General features: G+C 48.9%; 1 pseudogene; it reads left to right on the forward strand.

Moving 5' to 3' along the window:
* The window catches only part of LOC127474812 (zinc finger protein 729-like), a 463770-nt pseudogene that overhangs the window by 67377 nt on the left and 383159 nt on the right, over nucleotides 1-13234 (forward strand).

Here is a 13234-nt window from a genome sequence, read left to right on the forward strand (position 1 = left end):
AAAATTGACAATAATCATTGGAGTAATAGTTTTTATAAGTTTTCTGGGATATGCCCACCAACCATTTGAATGGACCATAATCAGGTCAAGAGATTCTAAGGTTGTAAGGAAAATGATAACTGCTATAAGTCCTAGGTTCAATGTAACCGTTTGTGATCTACTCATGGCCAATATACCTCAGGAATGTGGACAGGGAGGAAGGAAGCCCTCAGTGACAGTCAACAAAGGAGCTACATATTGGTGCCCGAACTCTAACCCAGGGAAGTCTTTTTGTAATTACCCAGGACATTATCATTGTGGGTATTGGGGCTGTGAAACAATAGCTACTGCTTGGAGACCGGAAAAATCGGATAGGTATTTACGGGTGCAGTGGGGACCCCCACATTGTACACCACCTGCTCTTGGAGGACTTGTCCTCCCCAATGAACCATCTAACTGTGAATATTTACAGGTCCAGATTCTCAACCATGAAGATAAGGGATGGTTGACTGGCCGGACATGGGGAGTAAGGCTAGACCGATTGTCAGCAGACCCGGGTGAATATGTTACTATACGAAAGCAACCACTAACCACATATTCTCAGTTTCTAGGACCCAATCTGGAAATAAAAGAGTCCAAGGGAAACAATCAAGAGAAAGAGAGGGAAAGAGAGAATAAAATTCTTATCAGACCAGCTCCACAAGACTCGAAGGGTACCCAAATTCTCCCCACCAAGCCAGTAATAAAGGACGAGGTATCATATAGTGGAATTAGATCAATGCTAAACATGGTAGAGTCATCTTATAGAGCAATTAATTATACAGATCCTGAAGTGACGGAGTCCTGCTAGTTATGCTATAATGTGAGACCTCCCTTTTATGAGGGAGTAGGGTTGAATCTCACTTTTAATTTTAGCACTGAGGATAACCCAAGTCAGTGCAGATGGGGAGAAAAAGAAATAGGTCTCTCTATGTCACAGATTAGTGGGCAAGGAGCATGTATTGGGAATGTTTCACCAGAAAGTAAGGATCTATGTGGTATTGAAGTAAATAAAGTGGAAGAAAGAAATAATAAATGGGTCATACCACACCAAGGCGGGTGGTGGATTTGTTCAAAAACAGGTCTGGTTTCATGTGTGTCCGTTTCTGCCTTTAAGAGAAATAATGAGTTTTGTATTCAAATAACAGTATTACCTCGCATATTATATCGTTCTGAAGAATCTGTTTTCGAATCTTGGGAAGTGAGTAAACATACACTACAAAAACGGGAACTGGTGAGTGTAACGATAGCAATGATATTAGGGTTGGGAGCTACGGGAACAGGAGTTGCTTCTTTGGTCCAACATAGCCACGGACTAACCGCATTAAGAACAGCTGTAGATGAAGATTTGGACCGGATAGAAAAATCTATATCCTTTTTAGAGACCTCTCTAAATTCCCTTTCGGAAGTGGTTTTACAAAATAGGAGAGGATTGGATTTGCTGTTTTTACAACAGGGAGGATTATGTGTAGCATTGGGTGAAGAATGTTGTTTTTATGCCAATCATTCAGGAGTTATCAAAGAGTCAATGTCTAAATTACGTGAAGGAATTTTACAAAGAAAAAGAGAAAAAGAGGCCACACAAAGTTGGCTAGATACTTGGCATAATCAGTTCCCATGGTTGACAGCCCTGATCTCAACCCCAGCAGGGCCGTTAGTAGTGTTATTTGCTTCCCTCATTTTCGGACCGTGTATTCTCAACAAAATTGTTGCGTTTGCTAAAAATAGGATTGAGAAAGTGCAGTTATTGACCATGAAACAACAATATGAAGATATGAGTGGAAGGTCTTCTGATGAGGACCAAGCTTCTCTTTCAGAGGCATCTAGAGAAGCAATGGTTAGACTTGACCAGCAAATTTATGAGGAAATTAGGAGGGGGGAATTGTTATAAGTAAACTAAGGAAATTTGCTGTTCAAGAGATAAGTTAATCAAGCTATTATGTTATTAAAAGTTATGAATTTTTAACCACAAGTTTAATTACTGCAGAACACAACGCAGATAAATTTAGTGTTTTTGAAGTTGTTTGTTACAGGCATATTGATGTGGACTATTGCAAAAGCAAGCATGAGGAGACTTGTGACTGGATGACATCACCCTATAGAAAGCTCCAGAACCACAGCCTCATAGGGATTAATGACTCTGACATCGTTGGTGGAAACCCCTCAGCAACGACGACGCCCACAATTAGAGACACCAACCACAGATCTGCCCGCGAAAGAGGAACCAAGCAGGGAGCAGCTTGTGAAACCCCAGCCAATGGACTATTGACATGACTCAGGGGGGTGGTGTCAACCGAGGGTATAATTGTTACTGTTTCGGTTCCCCATTTTGCTGACTGTGGTGGAGCAAGGGTTTCCCCCGGTCCCGGCTAGCCACTTTTGCTTGTTAGCCTTAATAAACTCTTTTTCCTTGCAACCAAAATTATAGCCTCAGTCTTTATCGATCACAGAGCCAAACAGCTCAATCCAGATTCAGTTCCTTTAGTGGTGCCTAAAACTCAGGAGCTGGACTCCACGGTGCCGGTGGGACCCTCCCAACTCAGCACATTCCATGATTCCATCAAGTCCAACTGTCAGCCCAGCACTGCCCCAGCAACCCCCAAACCACTAAAGCGTGTCAGCCATGGCCAGATGCAGGCGCCTCTGAAACACCTGCCGGGGTGCTGGCTCCGCCTGGGCAACCCATTGCAGTGCCCGAGCCCCCCCGAAAAACACAGCGAGAAACCTTTGTCCAGGAGCTGACCTGAAGCTCCCCTGCCTCAGCCTCGGGCCACGTCCCCCGCTCCTCCCAGCGCAGGCTCCTTTCCAGCAGCCCCCTCGGCAGAAGGCGGCTCAGGGCTCCCCTCTGCCCCCCCGGCCGGCTCCGCTCCGGGCCCGCTCCCGCCACGGCCCCGCTCGGCTCTGCACGGGGAAGGAACGCGCCCAGCCCCGGCCCGACACCCCCGGGGGCCGCGCACCGGGGGACTGTCCCCGGGGCTCACTCACCGGGGGTCCCTCCTCGGGGGTGACTTACCGGGGCTCCCTCCCCGGGGGTCACTTGCCAGGGGTTGTTCACCGCGGGTCATTCACGGGGGGTCCCTCCCCAGGGGTCACTTACCGGGGCTTCTCCCCCGCGGGTCGCTCACCGGGTGTCACTTACTGGGCGTCGCTCACCGGGGGTCGCTCACCAGCAGCCACTCGCCGGGGGCCGCGCACGGGGGGTCCCTCCCCCGGGGCCGCGCACCGGGGGCCACTCGCCGGGGGTCTTGGGGCCGCTGCCCGGGGTCTCTGCCCGGGGGCCGCTCAGCGGCAGCGCTCCCGCTCCCGGCCCCGCCCCGCCCGCTCCCACCCAAACCCCACCAACCGCCCCTCTCGGCCCCGCCCCCGCCCCGCCCAAGCCCCGCCTCGCCCCGCCCACTCCGCCGCCTCCCATTGGCTGCGCACCTTCGGCCCTGGAGCGAGGAGCGCGCGGGGAGCGTTGCCTGGAAACCGGCCAGGGAATCCCGGGAATCCTCGAGGCGCCGGCGCTGCCCCCCCACTCCTGGAGCAGCGGCCGGGCCCGCCCGGGGAGTGGGCACTCAGCGCCCGGCTGCGGCCGCCAAAACGGGCAGGGAAGCAGGCGCGCGGGAGGCGGGCTTCGGGCCCGGCCAGCGAGGAGCCCTTAACTGATATTTGGCTAAAGAGTTCTTTTCTTGTTACCTTCTTTAAAAAATAGAACCCACAAGCAGAAAGGCGATCTCCTAAAGTCTTGTAACCATTTAAGTCCACTTGTTGCCACACAACAACAGCATGCCAATATCACATCCAAAGATACAGAATCTTACAGAGATACACACAAATACGTATCTATACATAGGTATGTGTATATATACATATCTACACAAATACACACAAGAAAGTTTGGGGTTCCTGATGACAGTTCTACATGGGTAACAGCGGACTGGTTTGATGTGTCATACAACTGTGGGGACCATGAATGTAAGTTCTGAGCTTTGATTTATTGTCCCGGTTTGTAACTGCCTACCTTCCCTTTGGGGGGAACACAGGCCTCTATTTTGCACGGTCTGTTTTGTTTCACTTGGCAGTGTAGACTAGGGGCAGAAGAGTTTTTGGAGCCAAACGGCTCGATCCAGATTCAGTTCCTTTAGTGGTGCCTAAAACTCAGGAGCTGGACTCCACGGTGCCGGTGGGACCCACCCAACTCAGCACGTTGTTCCATGATTCCATCAAGTCCAACTGTCAGCCCAGCACTGCCCCAGCAACCCCCAAACCACTAAAGCGTGTCAGCCATGGCCAGATGCAGGCGCCTCTGAAACACCTGCTGGGGTGCTGGCTCCGCCTGGGCAACCCATGGCAGTGCCCGAGCCCCCCCGAAAAACACAGCGAGAAACCTTTGTCCAGGAGCTGACCTGAAGCTCCCCTGCCTCAGCCTCGGGCCACGTCCCCCGCTCCTCCCAGCGCAGGCTCCTTTCCAGCAGCCCCCTCGGCAGAAGGCGGCTCAGGGCTCCCCTCTACCCCCCCGGCCGGCTCCGCTCCGGCCCCGCTCCCGCCACGGCCCCGCTCGGCTCTGCACGGGGAAGGAACGCGCCCACCCCCGGCCCGACACCCCCGGGGGCCGCGCACCGGGGGTCCCTGCCCGGGGGTCACTTGCCAGAGGTTGTTCACCGCGGGTCATTCACCGGGGGTCCCTCCCCGGGGGTCATTTGCAAGGGGTTGTTCACCGCGGGTCGCTCACCGGGGGTCCCTCCGCAGGGGTCACTTACCTGGGCTTCTCCCCCGCGGGTCGCTCACCGGGTGTCACTTACTGGGGGTCGCTCACCGGGGGTCGCTCACCAGCGGCAACTCGCCGGGGGCCGCACACGGGGGGTCCCTCCCCCGGGGCCGCGCACCGGGGACCACTCGCCGGGGGTCACTCCACCGGGGTATCAGCCCGGGGGTCGCTCACCGGGGGTCGCTCGCCGGGGGTCTCGGGGCCGCTGCCCGGGGTCTCTGCCCGGGGTCCGCTCAGCGGCAGCGCTCCCGCTCCCGGCCCCGCCCCGCCCGCTCCCACCCAAACCCCACCAACCGCCCCTCTCGGCCCCGCCCCCGCCCCGCCCAAGCCCCGCCTCGCCCCGCCCACTCCGCCGCCTCCCATTGGCTGCGCACCTTCGGCCCTGGAGCGAGGAGCGCGCGGGGAGCGTTGCCTGGAAACCGGCCAGGGAATCCCGGGAATCCTCGAGGCGCCGGCGCTGCCCCCCCACTCCTGGAGCAGCGGCCGGGCCCGCCCGGGGAGCGGGCACTCAGCGCCCGGCTGCGGCCGCCAAAACGGGCAGGGAAGCAGGCGCGCGGGAGGCGGGCTCCGGGCCCCGGGCAGCGAGGAGCCCTAAAAAGAACAACAGTGTTGGAAGAGAGGGAACTCATCGCACCGTCACAGAACAGGCTGAGGTGGAAGGGACCCACGAGGAGCGTCGAGTCCAAGCCTTTGCCCGGCACAGCACCGACCCCAAGAGTCACACCGTGTGCCTGAACTCTGCCAGATCACAGTCCAGCATCAGCTTCATGTGCCGTGAGGCCCCACGTGTGTGTTTGCTCCCCGTGTCGAGTGGGAGAGATGACACTCCCTTAGAGTGGAATAAAGATTATCCTAGACTGGAACTGGCAGCTGTGATAAACTGTATCCCGAGAGCATTTAACTGGTAGCAGTTTTCCCTGGGCTCTAGCTTGCTATTTATTATAGTTATTTGCAGACAGGAAAGGGGAGAGAATTAAAAAATCTCTTTCTCCTTGCCCCCTCCACAACAAGTTTGAGGACATGTGGGTGTTGAAACAGAGCTTAACAAACAGTCCAGCCTTGAGAGAGTGGGGAGAGCACAGGGGGGCTCAGTTTAACCGTTTGTCTGGTTTTCTTCCTTTCTAAGGAGGATTTATTTTTCTTAGGTGGGAAAGTGCCAAAAATAGACAGCAAAATCAGACTGCAGTTCAGAGATCACACTCTCATCTCTGTGGAACCAGATCAAGAGAATGCTGTGGGTACAGTGAAGCCACCCCTGTACATTTGGGGTGGGCTGGGGAGTGCATGTGAGGCATGGGAGTTGTTGCTCTCCTGTGCAAAAGGTCTATAAGGGTCATGCAGTTACACTGAGCTGGATCCTGCATCCCATTAGGGTTTGTTAGGATACTGTGGGGTTGTTTGTTGAGTGATATGGCACATTCCAACCTTCTGGAGGGGGGGCTTCAAAACTAAATTCAGCCTATGATTCTGTATGGGAGGTACATGGCTTTTGTCTCAGGTTTGATGGGGTAGATCATTACAGCAGCTAAATGGCCTCTACAGGTCTTGATAATAGGGTTTTTTTCTATTCTTTGTATTTAAGAACAGGAATAATTTATAAAAATAGGTTTTCTCAGGAGAGGGAATTCTGCTGGTTGCAGCTGCTGCTGTGGCTGCATTTAGTCTTCACTCCTGGGTTATCTCTGTATCCAAGCAGGTGCCAGGGGCACTACTAAGTTGTTCCACAACATTGATCCATGCATCTTGCATTATGCTGTGTTTATACTGCTTCTTATCCATGAAGGTTTTTTAGTATGAAATTGTAGAAGTGCTTTTTATCTCACTTTAAAAAAAATAAGGGGGCGGGACACACAGCAAAGATTATCTTGTACAGTTTGGGGTTTGTTTGGAGGAATTGAATGTTTCCCAAGAAAAACACACCATAACTTTCTGATTTTTTTCCTCCATCTTGCTTGTGTCCATATTGAGACTGTGTAGGTTTTGGAGACTTTTTCCCCCCAGTTTTTGGGCCACCTTGCCTTCTGATGTCACACAGATCAACCCAGGATGACAGGACACATGGAAGACCTGTGTCCACAAATTCCATGTGCAACCTGCCCAGAGAGCTCTGAATTGCTTTGCACAGCTCTGACCAAGGACTGATGATGGGCATGTGATTTTTAAGAAACAGATCAGTATCAGACTGGAAATGTGTTGATGCACACCTGTTCATTAATACTTTCCCTTAAATGGCCTGTTTTCTGTACAGCATCACTCCTGGGACTCTAGCAGCGGCAGTTTTAAGGCAGCAGATGATTGTAAATAAATTTTCAGAGGTGTTTTGGAGAGTCCCTTATTGCTGTCGGAGGTGGCTGTTGGACAATTCATTTGGGAGGGTGACTTGCAGGCTTTGTTGTAAGAGTGACTCCAGAATTCAGGAGCATTGGCAAGTGCAGTGAGATGAGTCTGAGGCTGTGGATCACATGGAACTGTTTCCTCCCTGCTGTCTTTTAGGATGAAATTTGCAGAGAGATGGTTTATGTGTATCATTCCTTAAGGAACAGGAGAGACACTCCCATGATGGGGACAGATGACACTGGCAGTGAGGATGGCACGGCCCAGGTTTGTTCCTGCAGACACCCCAAAACTTATCTTTCCATGGGGGGTTTTGCTGCATGAGATGAGCTTGCCCAGAATGGCAGCAGGGCCTGGGTTCTGCCGTGATCCTCAGCACCCAGGGCCTTTCTGCCCAGCCCTGCAGTGCCCAGAGGAGCTGAGGCTGCACCACAGAGGCAGTTTAACAGTGGAACTGAGCAATGTGATCTCATGCTTAATTAAACACTCGAGATGTTAACAGGATTTCTGGTGCATGCCTTATGGCCCAGTGAGCAAAGCTACTGGAGCAACTAAAACCAGCTCTTACTGGTGTGTCCTTAGCACATCCTCTACTGAGGCTACTGGATAGGCCAGCAGATATTCCCTAGGGATCACTGCCATGCTAAACCCATGTTGGATTCTGTATCCAATGGAACACACTGCAGGGGTGTTCATTTTAGGGTAGGGTGGGTCAGCACTGTGAGTAAAGACCTACCTTGTTCTGAAATGTACTTTTCAGGTTGTCTCTGTTCCTGCTCACAGGTACAGTGTGCTTTTGCTGGGTCATAAATCCTTCCTAAGCATGGCTTTGAGCTTTGGAACCTTTATTTCTGCTTTTTTGGCAGTGAGATGCTGTGTCTTAGCTCTGTGATCCGAAACACTGGAATGGCAAAACAGGGCACAGTCTGTCCTTGTCTCGGTAATTACAGCAAGGCTTTTGGCCTGGCACTTATTTTTCTTTGGAAGTAAATCTCACTGGTCCTCCAGAGCTGAGGTTGTACACTGGCACCTGAACAACATGTGCAGATCCCAGAATATTCCTTCTTGCCCTTGAAGACTCCAGGCCTGGGAATGGAGCTCCTCTGTGGTTGTGTCAAACTATATCCAAAGACTGCGTGCGGCAGCTAGAAATAAACTTCTGTGAGCTTCCAGAAATAATGGGTAGGGCTAGGCAAGAGTGTAAGTTTAAGGCTATTTAATTCTTCCATGTGTAAACCACAGGAGAAAGCCACGTGCTGTAAACATCCCCACCACAAAAAGCGTGCTGGAACACGGAATAGAGTTCAGCATTTTCCCTACGAAGATAAAACAGGCCTGGATAAAACCGAGTCTTCTGGAGAATGCTCTCAGTGACCCCAGTGCCATGTGGGAAGGGAACACATTCCTGCTGCTCCCTCCCCACAGCCTCACACACTGCTGTGCAATAAGGACACTGCTCTCAGCTGAAGGATTTGTTTTCTGTTTCTTCTTCCCCAGCAGACTCACGGGCTGCGCTTTCCTTTGTCATACTTGGAAGCTCTGAAGCAGATTTGGAGGAGCAGCACTGTTCATGTTAAAGAGCTTAACCTCACCTCAGATGAAGAGAAGGAAAACCTTGCCTTGTCCCTGTGGAGTGAATGTCTGATTGAAGTTCTTTGATGCTTCTGTGAATTAGCTGCTCCTCTAAAGGAGTGTTTCTGTCTACTAAGCATCTCCTGAGAGCAAGGCTTATTAAATTACCTTTTTATCCATCCAGCCTCTGGTTTGTGGTGCTGTCTAAACAAATACTTGCTTTTCTTTCCTCAGTTTTAGGAAACTGGGCACGGGGAAAAACAGGTAAGCTGCTCACTGTCTAGTGAGCTACAGCTCCATGTCTGGGGATGCACAAAGTCACTCCTAGTAACACCAATGCTGTGGTATCCCCTTCCATCTGGAGAGCTGCTAAAGTTATACATGGGGCAGGATCCAGAACCTTGGGCATAGAACAGTAACTTGTTTTTTTTCATTTGTAAAGTTCAGCAGCAAGAAAACACGTTTGTTCAGTTTGACTGCCCTGACAGGACAGAAGCTTCTCAGTAGAAGCTGTGTGTGTGTAACAGTTTGTTTGGATACATGTCCGGAATAAAGACAAGTGCCAGAAATATTCAAACACACAAAATATCTTTTATTACAGTGAGAATAATAATAATAGTAATAAACTTAGCAAGAGGAATTAAAAACTAAAAAGGATACAAAATAACTACCTTATCGGGTGGCATTAAAACAAATACTACGAACAGCATTTAATACAGTATTAACTAGTGAAAAGGGATACCAAAAAAGGATCTTAACACAATATTATGAATAACACGATATTGGTTAGTAAAAAGGGAAACTAAAGGAAAAATACTGTAAACATAAAAGGGGAATTAAAGAAACACTAAAAGGATATTAAAAAGTTTGTTCTCTCAGTTGCTTCCTGTCAATAAACTGTGCTTACCCACACAGACAGGCCAGGGCTGCCAGGATCTGCAGCAGCTGGTCGGTGCCCGTGCTTAGCGGGCGTCCCCATGGAACAACACAGTCTCCATGGCAGGATGAGGATCGCTCACCCCAGCAGTCCTGACACCCCATTTTATCGGCTCTACATTACACCACGTAGGGCCAGTACCCAGTATAAGGTGATGCCTGAGTGGCAGCCAAACACCACCTAAATCATTACCTAATGGCAACAGTCTGTGCATGCCCTGCTGTAGGGCAAGGGGCCAGTGACCCCTGCCCACATCATCTTCCTCCCATCATCATCTTTCTCACCCCTATGTATGACCTCTATCACTGTGTTTCAAGGGTAGATGTATCTATCTTGCAATAGGTAGCAAAACCAAGGAAGAACTCAGCTCTGATAATCGGGGATATCAGGCTGACTTGCTAAAAAGCGCAATGGACCTTACAATTAGCTTGTGCTATGAAGTTACATTGTACCATACTCTGGCTGGTTTCACATCCTAATATGATTGCGTTCTCACGCATCTATGCTCCATTGATCATCTAATTCAAAAGTACCCCTCTTACAGACATGAAACAGTTTAAAGTCCTGGAGATGTAGAGATTTTTTTCTGCCATCAAATTGGCTACAGGATTTGGTCCTGTCTTTGTGGAGGATGAATGCCACTGTCCTTTTATGTTTGAGTTAATATTTTATTGCTCAGGCGGACTGTCAGTGGGAGAAGTGGTGGGAAGGATCCTCCACTCAGGGGCTGGAGCTTCAGCTTCTAAAGAAGGCTGTACTTAATCAAAGAGCTGCAACTCAGGATTTCTCCCAGCCTTCCAGAACTTTTCATTTAGCCAGCTGAGAGTGCCCAGGGCACAGCCAGGTTAATGTTTAACTCTTCCAACACTGTCCTCCTCCCAGGATATCCTGTCATCCTGAGAAGAAGGAAGGGAGATGCTGTGCCTATTCCCTAGGGCTGGGCAGGAAGCAAAATCTTCAAAGCCCTGGCCCTTCTGAAGGAGTTGATCTTGTGTTATTCCTCAGTAGTCAGCACTGAAAATTCTATATCTGAGATACAATGAAAAGGAGAGTTGCTGAGAGGCTTGTCTGGGGGAGAGTGTTTTTTTGGTTTGTTTTTGTGGGGGTCTTTTAGTGCCAAATGAAGGTTGCATCATGAAAATCAGTCTCGTCACAGACAAAAACTGTAAAGGCATTTTCCTTTCTTTCACTTTCTTACCCCTTGCAAATCAGAGACAGTTCCTAGAGGACAGGAGAATAAAATAAACAAAAAAAGAAGTTATTTTTCTACTCTTGAGGCCTGTGTCAGGTCTGTTTTGAATGCATTTGAATCCTGCTGCTTCCAGGCTCTTTTTCAAGTAGCACCAGATAAATACCTGTGAACTGCTGAGATGATAGTGATCATTCTTACTTCACAAAAGGTTTCTCTTTTTTTTCCTATCCTGTGTCCCTTTTGTGTTCTGTGCTATGGAGTGACTATATTTTTGTTCTAAGCTAATTCACTGCTGCTGTTTTGGGTACAACTAATGTCAAGCAGCAAACCTGTAACATGCCAGAAACAGGCTACAGTGTGTTGAAGACACAGATTATGTTTGATTGTGTGTAAATACAGAGTTAGTTGGGTTTATCTGATAGCCTGGCAGAAGGAGAGAGGACCAGGACAAACTGTTTTCAGTAACTGTGCTGTTCAGACACCTGATAAGATGGAGAGTGCTTTGGAACTACTGATATGCTTTGAATAAGAAAAGAACAATCAGGTCCATTGGCACTGGCTTATCAGGAAGGAAGTAAAATGCCAGCACTTTTACAGGAGCAAAAGGAAATGTTTTAGACACTTTGGGCCATTTTTCCATTGACATTAAATAGCAGGGTGCTTTTGAGTGTGCTGTGATGAGTGGAAGGATTTATTACCTTGACAGAATTACAGGTGAATGTGTTCAGAGAGGAGTCCTCAGCAACAAGAACAGCTCTTTGGGTAAGTAGCCACATGTATTCATGCTTTTGGTAGAGATTCAGGAATTCTCTCCTTTCTTTCTCCCTGAAGTGCAGTGGCTCACTTACAATGTGCAGTTTTTCAGAGTGTCACATCCTTGTGCATTTTGTAATATCCTGGCAGCATGTTTGATATTGGGTGTGTAACAGGCTGTTCATAAAATAATGCTGGATCATTGACTGGTGTGTCCTCTGCCTTCAGTCACTGGGTATTTTCATGTTCCAAAAAGAATATATCTCAGCCTGTGCTGGGAAGGGAAGGTGGGATTCACCATTAACTTACCCCAGCAGGCATGAAACATGCTCAGATGCACTATTATCTTCTCAAAGTTTACAGATTTTTATTTTTGTACCTTTTCAAAATTTATTTCTAGGTTCTTTCACATGCTTACAATTTATTTTGTGATATTCAAATTCGATGAGTGATAGTGCACATCATATTTGATTGATTTTGGATTCTAATTGATTCCTGTCAATGAGATCCCTGTGACACTCTGAAATCAATGATATGTGATTCAACCAAGGCACCACTGTTCTCTACATTAGGTAGCAGTCGGGAATTTAGGAACTAAATGGTCACAAGCTATAAATGGAGAAAATGTTTAGATTTCAATAGCCCTTTCTTTGGCATTTATTCACCCAAATATGTTTCTTGGGAAAGTTAGTTTTCCAAAGGGAAGGCTTTCAGTAAAAGAAAGGTCATTGATTTAAGGTTTAATAAATTTTAGCTAAAAACAACAGGCTCCATTTGGGTGTAAAATAATTTAAGTATTTCCTGCAGGCAACCTTCATGTTTTAGAGCTGTTGCTCAGAAGTTTCATTCTTCTCTGAAGATGTCAACTGTAAATATAAAAATGCCTCACTGAAAATGTAATGGTTCAAAGATTCTACCTGAAATAAAAATTCCTGCCTGGGGAAAGCACTATAATCAAAAGAAAGTGGTCTTAACTGTTTTTTTCCTGTGGAGGCCACACTTGAAAAGAGTGCTTCAAGGCAGCAGGGTTGGTAGGGAATGCCAATTTTTATTTATTTATTTATCTACTCTCCCCCACAGATGATGATAGTCCAGCTTTGAATCAGCAATACACTTCAGCCACTAATACAAGGCAATATGTGAGCTGCTGCTGCTTCCAAAATGCAGTATCCTGGCATTTCAGTCAACTTTATAATCTGGCAAAAACCCACTGTCTACATCTTGAATTTGACCCAGAGTCTTTGTAAATGAGGAATGCATTGAAACAAAGTCAAGGATCCTTCTGTGACATGTTTCTGTGAGTTCAATCTTCTGAGACCTCTGATGAGTCTGGCAGGGCAGTGCCTGTGTGCAGAGGGGCAGGGAAAGAGAGTCCCAGCCCAGCAGCAGTGCCAGGGAGCAGCAGCATTTGGTCTGTTGAGAGTTGCTCTTTTTCTCCTGCCACCCTCCCCTTCTGGGCCTCGGTGAGGCCTCAGTGCTCTGGGCCTTGGTCCCTGGGCTGGGCTGGGTCAGTCCCGTGGCCATGGCACTGCTGGCATGAGCTGGGCTCCACTGCACTCTTTCCACCACACAAGGGGCTCCATTTGCTCCGGGCACAGCCTGAAGCCTCAGCTCTTCTTCTCAAGGGCTCTCAAGAACAAGGCCAAGGAGCAGGCTCTCCAGAGGGTCCTTGCCTTGC

Source organism: Manacus candei, unplaced genomic scaffold (assembly GCF_025592945.1).
Source record: "Manacus candei isolate 608988 ecotype Guabito, Panama unplaced genomic scaffold, ASM2559294v1 h1tg000045l, whole genome shotgun sequence".
Lineage (NCBI taxonomy): Eukaryota > Metazoa > Chordata > Aves > Passeriformes > Pipridae > Manacus > Manacus candei.